The sequence below is a fragment of the Vulpes vulpes genome, chromosome 7 (assembly GCF_048418805.1).
Source record: "Vulpes vulpes isolate BD-2025 chromosome 7, VulVul3, whole genome shotgun sequence".
NCBI classification, from domain to species: Eukaryota; Metazoa; Chordata; class Mammalia; order Carnivora; family Canidae; genus Vulpes; species Vulpes vulpes.
The window spans coordinates 21,139,410-21,159,349 of NC_132786.1; the positions used below are offsets into that span (position 1 = coordinate 21,139,410).

The following is a 19,940-nucleotide window of genomic DNA, read 5'->3' on the forward strand; positions in this document are numbered from 1 at the left end:
CCGACCACTGTCCGGTGAGAGGCTGCCCTGCCCAGGCGCTGATCTAGAAGGTGACCGAGACAGGCGGGAGTCCCCGGCCGCCGCAGGCCCCATCCTCTACGGAGCGGAGCCACACCAGGGCCTAATGGTTAAGAAATGTATTTGGTATAAATACTTTGGTCTATAAATAATTATTAGTATTTGTATGGCAATAAATGCTATGGATAAACAGAAGGCAGAGAAGAGGACCATGAGGGTGAGCCACGTGCTATTTAAAATAGGAAAATAGGGTGGTCAGGGAAGCCTCACTACGCTGGCATCTGGGCGGAGACCTAGAGGAGTATGGGAGCAGGCTCCTCGGGCAGAGGGAATAGCACGTGCAGAGGTTCTGGGGTAGGGCATGCGGTCTGCTGCCGAGCAGCAAGGGGGCCTGGGTGTCTGGGGTGGACTTACGAAGGGTGGAGAATTATTGGCAGTGAGGTCAGAGAGAGGAGAGGGAGAGAACATCCAGGGGTTGATAGGGCTTGGTAAGAACTTTGACGTTTCTTCCACGTGGGAAGCTGTCCCTGCCCGATGGCCAGAGCCCTTCTCTCAGGGAGCGGCGGGGGGAGAGGCGGAGGGGGGTTTCTCTTGCAAGATACTGAATACATCAGACACTGACCTGATCCAGTGGAAGGTTGGGTGTGTTGATGAGAGTCAGTAGTTCAGGTGAAAAGACTCTCCTCCCTAGTGACTGTGAATTGGGCCAAATTCTTCACTGCTGTGAGCCTCAGTTTCCTCACTGGGAAAGCAGGGATTATAGTAATAGTATCCACATGTAGGGTCATTCTTTCTGGCTGTTCAGCACCTGAAACTCTTCCCAGAGTTTGGGAAATTCTCTTAGGATTTTTTAGAATTCTCTCAGAGCTTCTCTTAGGCAGCTTAAAAAAAAAAAAAAAAAAAAAAAAAAAAAAAGCCGAGCCTGCCTCCTGTGGAAGAGAAATACCAGATACTTGCTTTCCAGTCTCCCCACCGCCACAGTGCCAGGATTGCAGGGTTTTCATCTCCTGGACTCGAACAGCTGAACCTCGCGGACACAAAAGGATGAAGTGAACGTTTATGGAGTGAAGGTGAAAGCAGAGAGGAGAGGGAACCAGCCCTGAGGTGAGCGGGGTCCGGAATGGGTTGCCACTGTGGGCTGTCACTGGTGGGCTTTTATTGAGAACTGACCAGGGAGCCTGGGGCCTGGAGACTCTTGCGCCATCTTGGGTTGAGCCGGGCCTACTGATAACCACACCCTCAGGGACTGACTCCTTTGAGGTCTGGTCATTTGCTGTGATGGCATCTTAGCCACCAAAGAAAAATTGTTGCTGACATCCGGGGCTGGTTGGTCTGGTCTATTCCCTTATCTCTGCTTTTGTCTACCTCAGCATTTCTCCACATTTAGGGTTTCTGTGATCTCCTGGGGGGTGGGGGCTTGACTCCAGGGAGTCCCGGGCCTCCTCTCTCTCCCTACCTAGACTTTAACCCTTTCCTTACTCAAGAGTCCAGGGAAGGAGTGAATTTCCTTTAGTGAGACACGGCGCCCATCACACAGAGAAGGGTGTGTGTGTGTGTGTGATGTGTGCGTGTGCATGTTTGTGAATCTGTGCACACCTGTGTGCATGTGTGTGTACATCTGTTTGTGTCTGTGTGTCCCACGGGCGAGTCTCCATGATAGGTGTTGTCAGACTTGAGAAAGATTGTTCTGAATGCACCGCTCTATGCGGATGTTGATGAAGGTATATAAATACTGTGAGATAAAGATGGTCCCTGATCCCTGCTCCTTCTCCAAGGCTCTCTCCCTACCTGGCTATTGGATCCTTTAGAATGTTCTGTATAGTGGCTGTTCCTAGGTTAAGGCTTTTTATAAATTGCTAAGAGAATTTCTGGTAAATGTTATGTACGTAAATTTTTGTGTTGGATTTTTAAAAAGATTTTATTAATTTATTCATGAGAGACACAGGGAGAGGCAGAGACACAGGCAGAGGGAGAGGCAGGCTCCCTGTGGGGAGTCTGATGTGGGGCTCGATCCCAGGACCCTAGGATCACACCCTGGGCCGAAGGCAGGCACTCAACTGCTGAGCCACCCAGGCCTCCCTCTTCTATGGATTTCTAGGGCCGTCTCTTTATTGTTGGAAATCGGAATGTGCTATCAGTGAATGCCCAGGACCCACGGGGTGGACATCCGCTGATGTGGGTAATTTGCTCCAGAGATGCAGGTACAGCTCAACCTTGGTTTAAGTGGAAAGCTCCCGAAGGTCCATTCCTGCTGCTTTGTGTCCTGCCAGCAGCCCGCGTGCCCCTCCCCACCCCATGACAAGCCAACAGCCCTTTGTGAGGGTGTCCGCAGCCCCCTTTACGTCCCGGAGCACCTCCTAGCCTTCGCTTGATTCAAGGCCTTGTACTTTCCACAAAGAAGGAAGAAGGCCAGCAGAGAGCAGGGAAACAATGTCGGAGGGAAAGACAAGCTCTCTGTCCTTGTGGTGGTGGCTGCTTCCTTCCTGCTGTTGCAGGTGGTCACGCAGGGTTGCCTCACTGACTGGAACTCTTTGTCTCTGAAATGTCGCTAGGCATTTGTTCGTCTTTGCTATGTGGCCTCAGAGCGAGTGCTTTGAGCTGATTGGGTGGAGGGACCCCCCCCAGGAAGTGAAGGCGGAGGGGGGGGCACGCAGAGGGGCTCCCTGCCTGACAGTTCTTCTCCCCAGTCTCTCGTAGCCCATGCATGGCCTCCATACCACCCAGTGGGCCTCGGGAAAAGACACGCAAGCAGGACACATTTATTGAAGCACTTTTTCAGGCACTAATGGAAGACGCGTATTGGAAAGATTTTTATCTTAGCCCTGAGTTGAAGGGCTGACACAGAAAAGACGGAATCCCAGACCCTTGCAGCAGGTTTTCTGGGGAGTCAAGTCTTTGGCCTCTACGTCACCTGTCACCTCTACAATCAGCCAGAGGAGAACGCTGATGTCAGAAGGCCAGGTCCCCAGGACAGGGGTGCAGGAGAGTAATTTAGGGGTACCTTTTGTCTGATTAACTGCCATGAATTCGTGCCTACAAGCTGGACTGGGCTGGGAGCGGGCATTTATGATCTGTGTTGTGTGCGATGACTACTGCAAAAAAACCCTCCCTTCCTGTCCGTGTCCTGTGGGTTTGGCATCCAGTATCTTTCCACCAGATTAGGGGTTGCTTATCCCAGTGCAAAAGCCAGAGGGGACTAGGGCGCTAGAGACCCTGGACTGAAGCAGTGCCCCTCGCAGAGGGGAGCACTGGTGGTGCTTAGCACAGAGCTTCCAGGAGAGGCCAGCTGCCCCATTCCATGGAGAGGCTCAGGCATCAGGATGTAGGCCCCTCTGTTCTAGAGCTGGAACTCGGTCCTTACCTCTCACTATCCTACATGGGATGGTGCCCAGCTTAGGGGTGTCAAGATTGTCAGGGACACCCTCGACCTAAAACAGAGGGCCTCCACCCATCTCACAGGTGCACTTTACTGCATGACCATTTGGTGCCAGGCACCGTGCCAGCCAGACTCCGTGTCACCAAGTGAAGCCATGATTCCTGCCCTGGTACTGTCTGTGAGCAGGAGCACAGACTAGTTGTCAGGCCTGGCTGCGTGCTGGAGACACTGGACAAACTCACAAAACACGGATGCCGGGGTCCTTCCCCAAACCAGTGAAATCAGAGTCTCCGGGGGTGGGGAGACCCAGGGTTAGTCTGTGGTTGAAACTATTTGGAAACGAGTGGATGCATTAGCCCATGATCATGAGGGTAGTTGACATATTTGCCCAACAGAGCTAGACTGTGAGGAAGAGGAGGGGTAGGTAAGGGCTCATAGGGCAAAGGGGAGAGGGAGAATTAGAGCCAGGACAGCGTGCAGCAAGTACTTGAGGTGAGGGTTGGGGGCCTGTGGGAGAGCAGCTGCTTTGGAGCAATGGCCGAAGCGCTGAGCGGTGGGTGCCCTGCTGGCCAGGTGTATCTGCCTCACAGTTTGGCCCAGGGCAGGTGTGGTAGGAAGAGGGGACCGTGTGAGGACCTGCATTCGTGTCTACACTATGAGCTGTTTCTCTTCCTGCCCCAAGGTGTCCTGGTCAGTCATTGCTGGCTGTGCGACCTGGCTCTGAGTCCATAAAGGGACAGGAAGCCACCAGCAAGCTGTGGATTTCCAGAAAAGCATGGGGTCACTTGCCCAAGGTACTGTCCAGTGATAGCTTTTTATAGGAAAAGGACATGCCAACTGGACACCAGGCATGTACCCTGGACCAAAATTGCTGTCTTCCCTTGCCTCTTCGTGTATGAGATTCCTCTAATAGGGGACACATCCATTCCTTTCTTAGCAGAAAATAAGGGGCAAACCGTAAATGTCTTTGAGAATGGGGAAAATTAGGGCCTGAATTCACAAGCAAGAGAGAATGGCTAGCGTCAGGTCCTTCCATGACAGTGGGCTTTGGTGAGACTGTGTGGCACAGGCCATGTCATCCTTCCCAGAGGCATATTTATCATCAGTAATAACTCTCTGGGAAGAGACTTCCCCATTGTCATGAGGCTCCCAAGAACCAGGAACCACAGGTAGACCTGGCCCTCGTGCTACACTTCTCAGCCTGTGTAGATTTAGGGTGACAAACTCCATCAAATCCGTAAGCACTCTGCTACTATCCAGTGAGAGAGAAATGCTAATGACAGAGGACGGCCCTGTTACATGGTCTTCTTTACATCTGGGTGAGAGGCAAACGTAGTCAAAAGTTTGGCCTGAAGAGATATGGCTATGAAATTTTTAACAAGATTTTATTTATTCATTCATGAGAGAGAGAGAGAGAGAGAGAGATGGAGGCAGAGGCAGAGGCAGATACTCAGGCGGAGGAGAAGCGGGCTCTCCGCAGGGAGCCTGATGAGGGACTTGATCCCAGGACCCGGGATCACGCCCTGGGCCAAAGGCAGACGCTCAACCACTGAGCCTCCTAGGTGTCCCTGGCTATGAAATTTTGAAAGTGAATAGAAATCTAGGCATTTTACACCATACTTGGGGGAGGTTCTGGGGGAATGAGAACTCTAAAAGCACTAACATGTAATGAGTTGTAATTAGCTACTTAAGAAAAATCTCTGTAAATGGCGTGAAAAAGTGGGGATTAAGAGCAATGGAATGAGCCAATTACCTTTTGGAAGGGACACTGCTTTTTGGGAGCCCTGATCTGCCTCTTGAGCAGGAAGGACCTTGGGAGCAGTTCAAGTGTGGGTGTGGGCTTCTAGGTGGCCCCAGGCAGGCCAGATGTGGTGCGCATGTGCCCTGCAGGAGGTGCATCCCGCAGCAGCCTGGAGGCCAGAGCGCTAGTGTGGGCAGTGACACCAGGAGTTCTTTTGTTTGTGCAGTAGCAGTGGAGATTTTCCTAAACCCCATGAGGCCACCAGGACAGGGCGAGGCAGCACCGCATCCCAAGCACATGCAGGGCTTCCATGGGGGCACCCGGACCCCTTCCTGCACTGCAGCCTTTCCTGGGTCTCCCCCCTTGAGATGCCCTCCCAGCCTGGCGGCAGGTCACACTGTGCGGTGGGCACGCAGAACACCTCAGCAGTGGGATGTCCTGTAGGATTCCCTGCGTGGGTTCGTCAGCCCTGCAGGACCCTCTGTCATGTGTCCTGGCCTGCCTCCTAAAGCCTGGCATGGATGTCTTTCAGTTGTAGCATCAGTGGCTCTAATCACTATCACATATACTGAGGTCCTAGGTGTTGGCTAAGGTGAGGGGGTGCAGGGACCTGGGGCCCCACACATGGCAGGACCACACGGACCATTCTGCTGCCCCACTCATTCTTTCACGTATTCATTCGCCAGGCTGTGTGAGGGGCTCCTACACAGTGGGCACTGTGGGTGAGGAAACAGAGGCCCAGAGATACGAGGACTTGGATAACCTAAGTTTAGCTGGGCTTTGGGACCTTGGTGACACACTGGGTGTGCTCTGCTTGTCCCTCCTGGTCCACTCTCCCTGAACGCATTCTCATACCCGCCTCTGTGCCTCCCTGGATGGCCTTCCCCTGCTTCTTAGCCTGTGACTTCCAGCTGTGCTCTGCTACCTAGAGGCCCAGACAGGACACAGGAGGTGGGAGAGAGGTCAGGCCCTTTACTCCCCTGGGCATTCTTTGCTGGGTTGCAGTTTGGCGGGATTTGTGCATCTCTGCCTGTGGACAAGCCCCTTCCTGTAGTTAAAGCTCTGGCCAGGCCCAGACAGCCAACCCCTCCCTTTCCACTCGATGCTGGCTTCTTAATGCAGTGGGCTTGGGGCTAATTTCTCTTGTTGGTGTCTCTCAACCTTACCACCAGCTTTGGGAATACCCCTTCATTAAATTTCGTCATTGACTATTTTTGGAGGTGATGTTCCCGATCAGCATCCTGACTGGCATGATCACTGGTACTCACAGTCCCCCCAGCAAGTAGAACTTCAAAATGGGACCCTCGAATCATGTGCCCACATCTGGGGTGAGTGCACAGATTATGTCCTAACCGTGACACAATGGCTTTGGACAGAAGTGAGACATCTGTTGAACCCACGAGAAGGGCATAACTAGACACCAGCTGGGGCATTGTGTCCCAGGGCTTCAATATTATGCCGGCAACCTGACAAAGTCAAGGGTTGTAAATAGACCTCCTTTCATTCATCCTCAGTGTGCTAAGTCAGCAATTCCACAGGAGTATCTGGTCTAGAGGAAGGACCGCAGATAGGACCCTGAATCAGAAGAAAGAGTTTCAGTTCCACTTCTTTTAATCATGAACTCCATGACCTCGGGGAAATTACTCTGTTCTAGTAGTTTGAATGTTATACGATTCCATATGAATGCAAGTTACTTCAATTCTTGAATTTCCCTTTTTAAGTACCGCCCAACTTAGAGAGTAGCTCATTCTCAATATTTCCTCAGACATATTTTAAAAGCTTTTTATGACTTATCGGAAATAATGCTGTTACAGAATGAGAAACTACTGGAAATGCCACTGGCTTTCTCTGCTGGAGATGGTTGCACTTGACACTCTAGGCTGGGGAAGCCAGCTAGACTCTGTGCTCTGAAAAAAACCAGTTAGGTCCAGTCTTGGCCACTTTACTCACTGATACTAAGAGACAGCCTGTATCAGCTCAAAGAGAGAAGTGCCTCAGAGAAGGGGCCATATCCTGGTTGATGGTATGACATTTTGGCACCCTCTGGGGCTGGGGGGTAAGGAGTCCACAGAAGACCTCCAGAAGACCCATAGTGAGTCTACAGGAAGAGCAAATTTATTTCAGAAGGTCCAGATTTACACTGGACCCTCGTGTGCATTACCCAAGCTCCTGCTTTCCCTTCTTTACAATAATTGTGTGGGAAAATATCCATACACATTGTAACAGTCACAAATGACTTTGAGTAGAAGGTAGGACTTCAGCTGAGCCTCCGTGTAGAGTATACCAGACCCAATCTGGGGGTGCTCTTCAGCTCCCAGTGGCTGCTGTTCTTTGGGAGCTGCCCCAAGAAAAGTGAGAGGCTTGTGCTTTCTGATGCTTCTTGTCCTCTCCATTAAATTGCTACTGCTGAAAGACTTGGGGGAAAACACCATTCCCGTATCAGGCTGATCCTATTCATATTCCCAGGAGCTTACCTCTGTGGTGGTGAGCCTGAGGATGCTGGAGCTGAGGCACACTGACACGCCCCTGGGCGGTGGCTATGCGATGGTGACTTCTGAGGTCCCAGAGCGACTCTGGCCCAATCTTCCTGCAGTCTGTCTGCTTAGCCCTTCCTTCAAATCTGGGATATCCCTGATTTCTCCCTTTCTCATCTGTCTGTCTGTCTGTCTATCTATCTATCTATCTATCTATCATCTATCTAATCCATCCATCCATCCATCCATCCATCCATCCATCCATCCATCCATCTTATCTATTTGTATATTGATACAGAAAAGCATATATTTAGTTTGTGAGAGTCCTTCTCTCTTACCTGGATGGTGGAGAGGAAGTCAGCAGGCTTCTGGCAGGCCTGTGAGCCCTCTAGAGTGAGGTTATTCTTCTCACTGGCCCCTCAACAATCTGAGGTCATGTGTAGCATCTCTTTGCCTTCAACTCCTCCGAATTACCTTCACGTGATTGCATGATCTCTTGCCCACTCTTACTAAACCTTGTGGTCCAGCTCAGTCTTTTCACACCGTGCCCCCCTTGCATGCTTCCTTGGGCTGTACATGGAGCCTTCTCCCCATCCTGCAATATGGGCTCTGTGTGTGCCATTCCGTCTGTGGCTGGGCCTGCTTCATTTCTATACATTTTCCACATTTCAGCTCCCAGATCACCATACATTTGTTCTATTACACTTAGCACGATTGTAATCTTTATTTATTTATTTATTTATTTATTTATTTAGATTACTAAGAAATGGTTGTCTCCCCACTTCACACACACACACACACACACACACACACACACACACACACACAAGTTCACCTCCTTGTTCCCTATCCAAAGCAGTGATGGAATGATTATGTTTGTTATCCCTCCTCCATCCTCTACCACCAAACTGTAGCTAATGTTCTTTCTTAGTATTTATCTTTGCTCTTTTGTTACTTGATTTGTTAGCTTTAAATTATATTTTCTTACAAAAAAATAAATTATATTTTCTGAATTGCAGCTATTATAGTTGAGACAGTCATTATTCTTTCTATCCCCTTCTTTCTTTCTCTCTAATTTTTGTTGTTGGTTGCATTGTTTCTACATCATTGGACATGTAGCCTTATATGGTGTTCTGTCTGTAATGCTCACATTAGTTTTAGACTTCACTCAATGGGTAAATGTCACTGAGACTCTTCATGTCCCGATGGGTTTTGTTTTCCTAATCAGTGTTAAGGTCGCCTGAGATCCATGCTCTCACGGTTTCTTCAAGGAAGACTCAGGAGAAATATTATTTGAATTCCTTCCTGTTAACAACTTCTGTTTGTAGTCTTTATAAAATGAAGGGCTATTTGGCTGCATATATAATGCTTGATTTACATTCTTTACTTGAGGACCTCATCTTATGACTTTGAATTTTGCTGAGACAAGCCTGATTTCCCCCCATTTTTAGTGACTTTATCTTTTTGTCTGGCAGCTCAGAGCATGCTTTCTTTTATCTTTGAAGTTTGATAACTTTAATAGCACATGTCACAGAGCCAACAACTCTGGGTTAATTATCTAGGGTACATTGGGCTTTGAAGTGTGTATACGTAAATCTTTATTTCTGGAAAAAGTTCTAACATTATAAATTTCATTTTTTCCATCAATTACATTTTCTTTTTAATAAAATCCAATTATGCATCTGTTGGCTCTCCTTTGCTCAATTTCCATGTGTATCCCATTCTCTCTAGACTTTTAAAATCCAATCTTTGTTTTCATGTTATTTAATTTGCTGAGACTATTTAATTTGTCCCCTACATCACTTAGAGGTTATACCAGGATCTTATTTGCCTTTACTCTTATTCCAATTTCACCTTAATTTCTATGGTTTTATTTTTATCTGATTTATTTCCAGAGTTTGCCTACCAACGATTCATTTTTTTTCTTACCTTCAAATTCCCTTTCCTGAATTATTGCATGTATGATGCTCTTCCTTAAAGCAATTTTTAAGATTAAGAAAATGCATGTGAAATGTTAGGCCACTATTTTCAGTTCTTCTGTGGCAAAGTTTCTCTGGTTAGTGTTATTTTTCTAACACCTTTGATTGCTCTTTTCCTGCCTTTTTCTTACAGCATCTATGTTTAAATTATTTTGTATTACTTATCCTAAGTGAGTTCAGCTTTCCTAGAGACATGGGGGGTCTTCTAGGCTCTTCTCTGCTGCCTCTGAGGGAAATCATTCTTGAAAACAAGACTTATCTACCTGGTGAGCTTTTGACTTTAATAGTAGGCAGTTAGTGGGCAGGCTTGGTGGCTTAGCGGTTTAGCACCGCCTTCAGCTCAGGGCGTGATCCTGGAGACCCGGGATCGAGTCGAGTCTCACATTGGGCTCCCTGCATGGAGCCTGCTTCTCCCTGTGCCTGTGTTTCTGCCTCTCTCTCTCTCTCTCTCTCTCTCTTTCTCTCTCTGTGTGTGTCTCAAATAAATAAAAAAATAGGCAGTTAGCACATCATGGTGAGTTGAATAAATAAGTGGTTCCAGCAAAGTAACTGATAAATGCATTCATTCTCAGTAGAAAACATCTTTGTGTTGATGTTTAGGAGCTGGCTTGGAGGCTTCTTTTCTATCAAGATGATTGAGCTTCAGGGAATAAATAATAAATTAAGAACATTGTCTATAATGTATATGGCTTATTTTATATGCAAAAATAATTTACAAGTTTATTAAAAAGAGGTAATTCTAACACATTTTCTTCTCTGTTTACAAAATTAAAAATCAGAGATGTGAAATTTAGTAAACACATAATTAAAATTAACCTTCTTGTCTATATTGTGACTAGCTGATGGAAGCAGAAGAGCCAGAGGGAAAGTGAAAGAGAATGAGAAGATGGGTTAGTTGCCTAGAGATTCTAGCCAAGAGCTGGCACTGGATGCCTCAAACAACAGTCACCACACCGAAGCTGCAAGTCCAGGATCGAGGTGTCTGAAGGGGTAGTTTCTTCTGACTCTGGCATGTGGGTGCTGTCTTCCTGTTGTGTCCTCACTTGTTCCCCCCCCTGCAAGTCTGTGTTCCAATCTCCTCTTTCTTCTTCTTACAAGGAAACCAATCATGCTGGGTCAGAGCCCACCCCACTGACCACATGTTACCTCATGAGGGTTAGGGTTAAAGACCCTAACTCCAAATACAGTGAGGTTTTGGTTTATTGGGGGTTAGGATGTCAACATAGGAATTTTGGGAAGGACACAATTCAGCCTATAATACAGGAAAAAGAGGCATCAAGAGAGAAAAACAAACTCTGACAGGAAAGAAAGAGGCACAGATTTATTTGGTAAGCATGTGTGGGATAATCTGTAGCTGGCTAAGGGGGGATTATGGTTGTTCTCTTTTCAATGAGAGAGAAGGGGTTATGCTGATAGAATGTTACAGAAATCACTTTACAGTGTAGCCACAATATGGTGTTTCTTGATGCTGCCCTGTGCAGAACTGTATGAAGTGTCCAGCAAAAATGTGATACTAATGTAGATAAGAAATCAGGGCCAAAGCAAGAGCAGTGACTCATCTACAATCATAAAAATGTGGAAAGTGGCCTGGACTTGGAGCCTGGAGAACTGGCTTGTAGATAAATCTCTGCAATAAAAGCCAAGTGACCTTGGCGTCTGTCTGGGCCTCCATCTCTCATCTGTACGACAAGGGGGTAGACTTACTGACCTCTTCTCTCCCACTTGGTCCCAACAGTTTCATTATTAAAGTCATCTTTGGAGAGAGGGATGAACCACATGTCTCCTGGTATCCAGTTGGACACCGAGTCATTACTGCTTGATTGTGTCTTTTCAGAGAGATGGTGTCCTGTGAGGATGCCAGCTTTGCCTACCAGTCATGCTGAGTGGGGCAGTGACACTAAGAAGGGGCCAGAAAGAGACAGGGCTCAGGAGCTCAGGGCTCAGGTCTGTTCTTCTGCCCCTGAGGGATAGGATGAAGGAAGACTCACTCTTGCCACTGCCAGCAACTTCTGGCAGATCTCCTGGCTTCAGGGACTTTGGCTTGATTATAAGATTCTCAAGAATCACAAAAGGAGGAAAATGCTGTAGTCTCCATCCTACATGTTTCCAGCCAGATTTTCTTTCCTTTTTTTTTTTTTTTTTTTTTTTAAGATTTTATTTTTAAGTAATCTCTACACCCAATTTGGGCTTGAACTTATAACCTGAAGATAAGAGTTGTACACTCCACTGACTGAGCCAGCCAGGTGCCCACCTGTATTCTCTTTCTAAAGCAAATCACATCACCCCTCTGCAAACCATGTATCTTTTTTTTTTTAAAGATTTTATTTATTTGTTCACAAGAGGCACAGAGAGAGGGGCAGAAGCATAGGCAGAGGGAGAAGCAGGCTCCCTGTGGGGAGCCCGATGTGGGACTTGATTCCAGGATCCTGGGATCACATCCTGAGCTAAAGACAGATGCTCAGTTGCTGAGCCACCCAGGTGTCCCATAGATCATGTGTCTTGGCATGATGTCTGTATTTTGGGCCTCATAAGAGTAGACACCGTGTCTCATTAATCTTCAGGTTCTCAGCACTGAGAACAAGATGGTGCATGGGGCATGAACAAGAGCTTTGATGGTGGAGGCCTGGCTGTGTCTCCAGCCTTATCCTTGGGCTTGTCCTGCTTGCAGATCTGCTGACCTTGAACTAGGGGCTGAGTGGAGGAGCTCAAACAGGGTGGGACTGAGTGAATGCACTTGACTCTGCAGACTTAGGCTTTCTTTGGGGCCATCAGTGGTTTAAATTAAAGAAGGTAAAACATTTTCAAGCCTGGGAGTTCCCTTGCTGTCCATTGTGGTGGGCATCCCATTTCCTGATACTTGTGTCTTGTGTGTTCTGTCCCCTTGAATATGGGTGGCACCATGACTATTTCTCACCAACACAATGATGGATGTCACTTCTGACAACATTACAGAAGACAGTGATTTCAGTCTTACTGGTAGACTCTCCATCAGCTCTCTTTCTGCTGGCTTGGATGAATAAGTGTCCATATGAAGAGGCCTAAATGACAAGGGGCTGAGGGTGGCCTCAGCCAACACCTAGCAAAGAGCTGTGGCCTAGGTAGGTCTTCACTCAAGAGGAACTGAATCCTGCCACTGACCAGGTGAACTTGGAAGCAGAGGAGAACCTTGGAGGAGACCCAGCCCTGGCTGATACCTTGAATGCAACCCAGTGGGACCCTGAGTGGAGGGGCCTGCTGAGCCATGTTTGGACTCCTTGCCAAGAGAAATGGAGGCAGTAAACATGTTGTTGAAGCCACTAAATTTGTGGTGATTTGTTTTTTTTTTTTATCATAGAACAAGTTAAGAAGGTACCCGGGGCTAGCCACACTTGAGGTAAAGGGTGCAGTCTTTTAAGACCACCAAGTCTTCCCAAGACTCCAACCCCATTGCAAGTTTGGGGGTCCCCAAGACCAACCTCACTTCAGATAAGCAGGCTACAGACTTGGGGGTTCCCACCACCGCTTTCAGGTTCAATATTTCATTGGAATGACTCAGAACTCAGGAAAACCCTATACTTACAGTTTGGTCGTAGTAAAAGGATACAGATTAGCTTCCATGTCCTCAGGGGCACATTGCCTTCCCAGCTTTGGTGAATGACAGTGTAGAGTATTGGCAGCCAGAAAACTCATCCTAGTGTTTAGTGCAGAGGTCTTGGAACTTCATCACACAGGCACAATAGAGTGAATCATTGTTTACGTGTTTGGACTCCAGCTCCAGCCCCCTGACGTCTCCAGAGCTTGAACTGACATCATGTGGATCAAAGCCCCAGGCCACTAATCATGCTGTGGGCCCTTCTAACGTGGCCAGCCCCCACCTAAGACTATTAGCTGCCCTTGCCCTGAGTCACCTCATGCTGTGAACTATCAGATGTGGCCTTAGGGGTCCCCCATGACTAACAAAACCTAGATCTCCCTTCAGGCAAAATGAATTCTTCACCACGCAGAAGGGAGCAATTAAAGGGTCTTGACTGCTCAGAAAAGCAGACTGAGGATGCCCTGAGGATGGAGGTCCGCTTGAAGCCACTTTCATTAGATTCAGTGAAGGCATTCGAATTTTTATTTGGAGGGGCTTAGGAAAAATAGTCTAGAATGTGAAGATAGGCAAAAACATGGTTTCATGACCTTGACTATCACACTCAAGCATTTTCTAATAAGTCCTCTGAAAGTCATCTTCCATTTGGGGGGAATGTCCTTGTGTTTGGCTAACAGTCGACTGAGACCCAGATGTTTCACAAACCCTGTAGAATAAGAGGTTAGCTTGTAGAAAACTGAAGAAGTATGATATTTTCCTGACTAGTAGCAAAGACCGTCTCACTGGCTATGGTTAACTTACAGGATATTAACCAGCTACGAGAAATACAAAACTCCACAGTTTTATTTTAACATTTCTTTTTCCTACGGATGGTATAACCCTAATTTTTCATGTCCTCGTTCCATCAGCTCTTTCATTCTGCTGGGTCCCCCCCCCCCACCACCACCATTAATGAGTTTAAAATTTTGACACTGGCTGGCAATGCCTGTGCAAGCTGTGTTTGTATCAGGAGCTTAGGGAAGCCATCGACCCAGTGGGTTAGAAAGGGGGTGCACCTGCTTTGAAGCCATGCTTTCTTAGCAAGCACACTGGCTCAGCTCAGTTGGCCTGTTATTTAGGAGTGGTATTGGGAGGGAGGGCCAGGAGAGGTTCCCGGGAGGGGTCAAAGCCCCCACTCCCCTCGCAAACCCCAAACCCCGCTGCTACCTGGGGCTGGGCTTCCTCCTCTTCCTTCCCTATCCTTTGTTCTCTTTCTCCTTTTCTGTTTCCTTTTATTCCTCACCTTCTCAGAGTTCATTCCCTCCTGCAAGTTACCAGCCTGAAACTCTGATTTCTCCTCCGGTGCCACCGTGTGGGCCCTGTTTCCAATCCTAGGAAATCAGAGGTGCGTGTGAGGAGTAATAGTCCATTTCTAGAAGTATAGCAAAGGACAATGACCAATTTAAAAGTGGTTCATTCAGTCCTCATGTATTGTTCCTTGGCACAGAGCGTGATATATCTACCGTGTCCTTAACTGTTCCCACAGATCAGGGCAAAATATAGGAAGAATGAAAATATACACAGGACCTCTGCGATTTGGTCTGAATCAAATGCTAGATTCTAATCAATATAATGTATTTTTTATTATTAAATAGCCCATTATAATATAACAGAGCAATAAATACTGATAAAAGTGTTCCCAGCGAGCAATGCCTTTTGGAATAATGGCTATTTGATTATAGAATGATTTGGTTTTTAATTTACACCAGCACTTAATGTGTTCCTGTTAACTTAATATTCTCCTAGCACTAAGTGCAGCCCAGTCAGAGACCGTGATGAATGCGCGCCACTGGGGAACTTCATTAAGGAGCAGCTCCTGTGTGGGGCAGTGTTTGTTCCGTGGCCTGCAGCCTTCTGGAACAATCCGGACTGAACCTTGCTGCTGCGAGGGGTGCTGCTCGGTCAGCCAGGGCAGTGGGGTCAGAGCGCCCTGTGCTTCCACACACCACCTGTTCCCTTCCTTAATCCGTGGACTCTGGCTCACCTGGGGCATACTGTCATCCAAGAGAGCTTCCTACGAGCCCGCTGTGTGCCAGGCACGTGCTGTTTAAGGGCGGGATTGAAAGAAAAAGGTCACCCCACAGCAAGAACCCTCCGGAGGAGTGTGTGGTCTTGAAAGGAGGTAGAAGGTCCCATCCACAAGGGATTGGTTTCACCCACAACCCATCCCTCCCTCTCCTTCTCTCCCTTGGCTGCACCCCCAGGCTCCCCTTGTACCTGCCAGGGCAGAGCAGGGGTCAACCTCATATACCCAGAGTTCCAAGCACTGGACCGGGACAATCATTTCATTCTCTAGGACCGAAAAACAGAACTGTCCACCTAGAACTTCAGGTATCCTAAGGGGATTGTAGATGAATGAATCGTTAAATGTCACCCTTCCCAAATTCAAAAGCTGAGTTCACCACCTTCTCCTAAAACGTTCCCTTCTGGTCTTGCACGTTTCCAGTAACGTCTGCACCCAGAGGTGTGTTGGCCAATGTTTAACAAAAGGCTCCCAAAGAAAAGACCTCTGATTTCCTTGGTGCAGATGTTCCAACCTGTCACCCCAGCACCCCCTGCTGTGTCCTGACCCAGAGACAGGAGAGGCGCACAACTGGGCCGACGTTGGCCTCCAGCCGGCTGCACCACTGCTCACGCCAGCCTGCTGCTCTGACTCTCTTTCCTTCCATGTCCAGGAGCAGGAGGAGAGGTTGGGCTCCCCTCTGCTCTGAGCCCTTTGGATAAGCCGGCACCATGCCAACCTGTCCCCAGACAGGAGACATACGGGCCTTTGGTTTCCATTGGGTTAGGGTTTGACAATGGGGCTAACACCACCTCTGGGTATTTTAGAAATCCCAAATTAAGGCATCAGGACAATGAAATCCAGGGATGTCCTCTGATGGGCAGGACAAAACTAAGAAAGAATTGTTGTGTTCAACATGGTTTTCAAATTTTATTCAAAAAGCTTTAAAATTTGTTTATAATTTCTGAGCCCAGAACTTAATTCCATTTTATTATAGACATAGAATACATATATATGTATATGTATACATATATTTTAAAATATTTTATTTATTCATGAGAGACACACAGAGAGGCGGAGACACAGGCAGAGGGAGAACAGACTCCCTGCGGAGAGCCCCCTGTAGGACTCGATCCCAGGACCCCGGGATTATGCACTGAGCCAAAGGCAGACGCTCAACCACTGAGCCACCCAGGTGCCCCAGAATATATATATTTGGTTTTATTTTTATTTTTTTAATGAACTAGATTTTATTTATTTATTTATTCATTCATTCATTCATTCATTCATTCATGATAGAAAAAGAGAGAGAGAGAGGCAGAGACACAGGCAGAGGGAGAAGCAGGCTCCATGCAGGGAGCTGGATGAGAGACTCGATCCCAGGACTCCAGGATTGCGCCCTGGGGCAAAGGCAGGCACTAAACCGCTGAGCCACCCAGGGATCCCCTATATTTGGTTTTAGTATTTCCTGACTGCACTGGTTTTTATTCTGATGTCCTGTCTCTCTTTGGTTTTCCTGTGTTTGTCAGAGTGGCTTCTGATTATCTTTTCATTACTGTCATTGTGGGTAGCTGTGTCCAGCCATGAAACACGTATCACTGTATTCTAAGTTACTCTTAAAAAAAAAAAAGATTTTATTTATTTATTTGAGAGAGAGACAGAGAGCATGAGCAGGGGAAGGGCAAAGGGAGAGGGAGAGGCAGACTCTCCACTGAGCAGGGAGTCCCATGCACAGCTCTATTCCAGGACCCCGGGATCATGACCTAAGCTGAAGGCAGATGCTTAACTGACTGAGCCACCCAGGTGCTTCTAAGTTATTCTTTTTGTACCCCTTTTAGTAAAGTAAGGCATTATATTTATTTTTTGGGATTATGTACAGGCCTTACATAATCTTCAAAATTTTCTTCCTGTCAAAAGCCACAGGACCAACCGTAAATCATTACCTGGCTCTTCTACAAATGTTGCAATTCTGAAGCCAGTCTGAGTCTAGAACCATAAAGAAAATTGTGTGTGTGTGTTCAAAAGAATATATTTCTGGACCTGATAAATCGACTTTTCTCAAGGGTGCAAAGGAAATTTTTGTGCCGGCTTATTTATATGTCACAATTAACATTTTTGCTGCAGTCTGCACCTTTTTAGGCTATTCTGCTCTTGTTCATGTGATTAAATTAAAGCAGCAGGACCGAGGTGACACTGACACTGAGCTCTCAGGGCAGCAGGGCACATGCCCCCCACAGCAGGAGAGCAGGTTCCTGGAACCCCTTGCTGGGCCAGGTGGTGATGAGGTCTTCAGCGTCACGAGCTAGAGGTCACAGGTGGTGGGGGTGGGAAGGTCATTGGTAACTGGGGGCTGTGGATATTTGTCATGTGGCATCTAAGTCACTTTGGGCGACTATAACAGAAATATCACAGATGAGGCTCAAACAACAGACATTTATTTCTCACCATTAGGGCAAGTTGGAGGGCCAATGTCAAGGTGCTGGCAGATTGGGTGTTGGCCAAGGGCCCACTTGCTGGTTTGTGGATGGCTGTCTTCTCCCTACATCCTCCCATGGTGGAGAGAGGACACTGCGGTCTCCTCACTTCCTAATAAAGGCACTGATCCCATTCCTAAGGGCTCCCACCTCACGTCCCAGTCACTGTGGGCCTCTGAAGTGGGACAACTGAGGGCAGCATGGGCTCTGCCCCTGCTTGCCTCTGCCCTCAGCCTGGCCCCAACCTATACAGGCTCTGATCCCCCAACCCAAATCCAATGTGGGGTCAAAGTCCATTATCTACGGAAGGTATGAGAACATCATGCTAGTCACTCATGATGCTCTTCTTTTCATAACAATGCAATTCTTAACCCAAATGGTTCAGGATAGCAAATGGTAGACATTTTAAAAAATAAAATTCTTTTAGATAAATATCCAAAGATACTTTGAACTGAACAAAGAGTTCAGTTTGGTGCCTTTCCCACTGCCCTTGGAGTTACCCATAGACTCCGAGTTCCCGCCTGTGTTCTTCTGTGCTGTGCTTGCACCACCAGGCCCCTGGTTAGATGGGGTTGGGAGGTGCACCAGGGGGAGCAAGCCAGACTGCCCTGTAGGTGTGAGGAGCAGACACACGGCCCCTGGGCATCTTATTCCGCTTGGGGCCTTTGATGTCTGTGATGGGTCCAAGCCCAATGCCCCCGTGGACAACCTCAGCCTGGCTTGCCTCCTATATCCCTCCTCCCTGCCATCCCAAACTTCTAGATTGTTTTTCCTCTCTACATAACATAAAATTTTGAATGTACAGTTCAGTAGAATTAAGCACCTTCATGTTGTGCAGAACGTTTTCTTATTCCCAGACTGACACTCTGGCCCCTTAACCACTAGCTCCTTGTTTCCTGTTGCCCCAGCTCTGGGACCACAGTTGGACTTTCTGTAGCATGAGTTTGCCTGTCACAGGTGCCTCGTGTTTGTGGAATCACAGTGTTTGTCCCTTTGTGTCTGTCTTACTTCACTCAGCATATTGTCCTCAAGCTTCATAGCATGTGTCAGAACTGTGTTTCTTTTAAGGGTCGAGGAGAATTTCATTGTGTGGATGTGCCACATGTTGTGTATCTGTTCGCGCTCAGATGGGCATTTGGGTTGTTTCCATCTTCTGCCTATAGTGATTGTGAGCACTGTGTCTTCCTCCAGTTGTGATCATTAGGAGCTACACCTGCCTATCCAACCCTCCCTGATGCACTAAGTTTGTCCTGTGGATCTGATGTTGCGTTTGGCTCTTTGAATCTTCCCCTCTGCTCGGTGCCCTCACTGCACCAAGCCTTGCTCAGACCTCCTCTTCAACCTGGGGTCAACGATGTCTATCCTGCTTCTGACCTTCACCCACTCTCTCTGTCCATTTCGGTGACCACCTGCTTTCCAGAACTCCTGCTCCGTTCTGCATCTCCAGAACTGCACATAACCTTGATTCCATCAGGAAATTCCATTTAACTGCTTTGCTTCCTGGCAGGTGTTCCTTTGGATGAGACTCTCCCTGCACGTTGGCCTTCCTTACTGTCCCAGTAGCCATAGCCCTCCAGACAGCAGAGGCTGAGTTCACAGACAGAGCTCAGCCTGGGTCTCAAACAAAATCTACAACGAAGGTAATCAAACATGTAATTAATTACATGCAACATGGTCATTATGCTACTCGGTAATTAGGCATGAATGATAAACAGCTCATAAGTGACTCTAATTAGTTCTACTTTGATATGGACCAGCCAAGCATTTCCAGAGTGTGTAGAGAGTGCGTGTGCATGTGTGTGTTGGTGCAAGAAGAGAGGATATGAAAGGGTCATTTGGAGAGGTGAGATGGTAAGTCAAGGAAAGAAATGGAGACAGTTGTGACCCTGCCCTGGCCCCAAACCCAGAGGGGCAGGAAGTGTTCCTTCTGATGACTCAGCTACAGCTTCAATTTCTTTCTACAGCCTTCCACCCACCTTCTCTTTGGTCATACGTCCCCAAAGCAATTTTCTGTTCTATTTCTTTCTTTTTTCTTCTTGTTCCTACCCCCGACTGGTGAGAGGGAGGTGGGGCTGTGAATGCTGGCAGTCCAGGGCGAATGGCAGGATAAAAGAAGGCCTCCCAGCTTAAAGATGCTCTGTGCAGCTGCCTAAAACTCCAGCTACAGATTTAGCCAGCTCCTCTGACATGGAACCTCAGAGTAAATTATAGGACATCCAAAACCAGAATTCCCAACTTGAGGGCTGAGGAGTTACTGCCTGGGGCC

At 47.6% G+C, this 19,940-nt stretch overlaps 1 long non-coding RNA gene across 1 annotated transcript in view; it reads left to right on the forward strand.

Moving 5' to 3' along the window:
- The first annotated feature begins 652 nt into the window (after positions 1–652).
- LOC112916283 (uncharacterized) overlaps positions 653–19,940 on the forward strand; it is a 258,546-nt gene continuing 239,258 nt past the window's right edge. Inside the window, exon 1 of the long non-coding RNA XR_012002530.1 lies at positions 653–1,122. This is a non-coding gene — a long non-coding RNA (uncharacterized lncRNA). The remainder of the gene's footprint in view (positions 1,123–19,940) is intronic.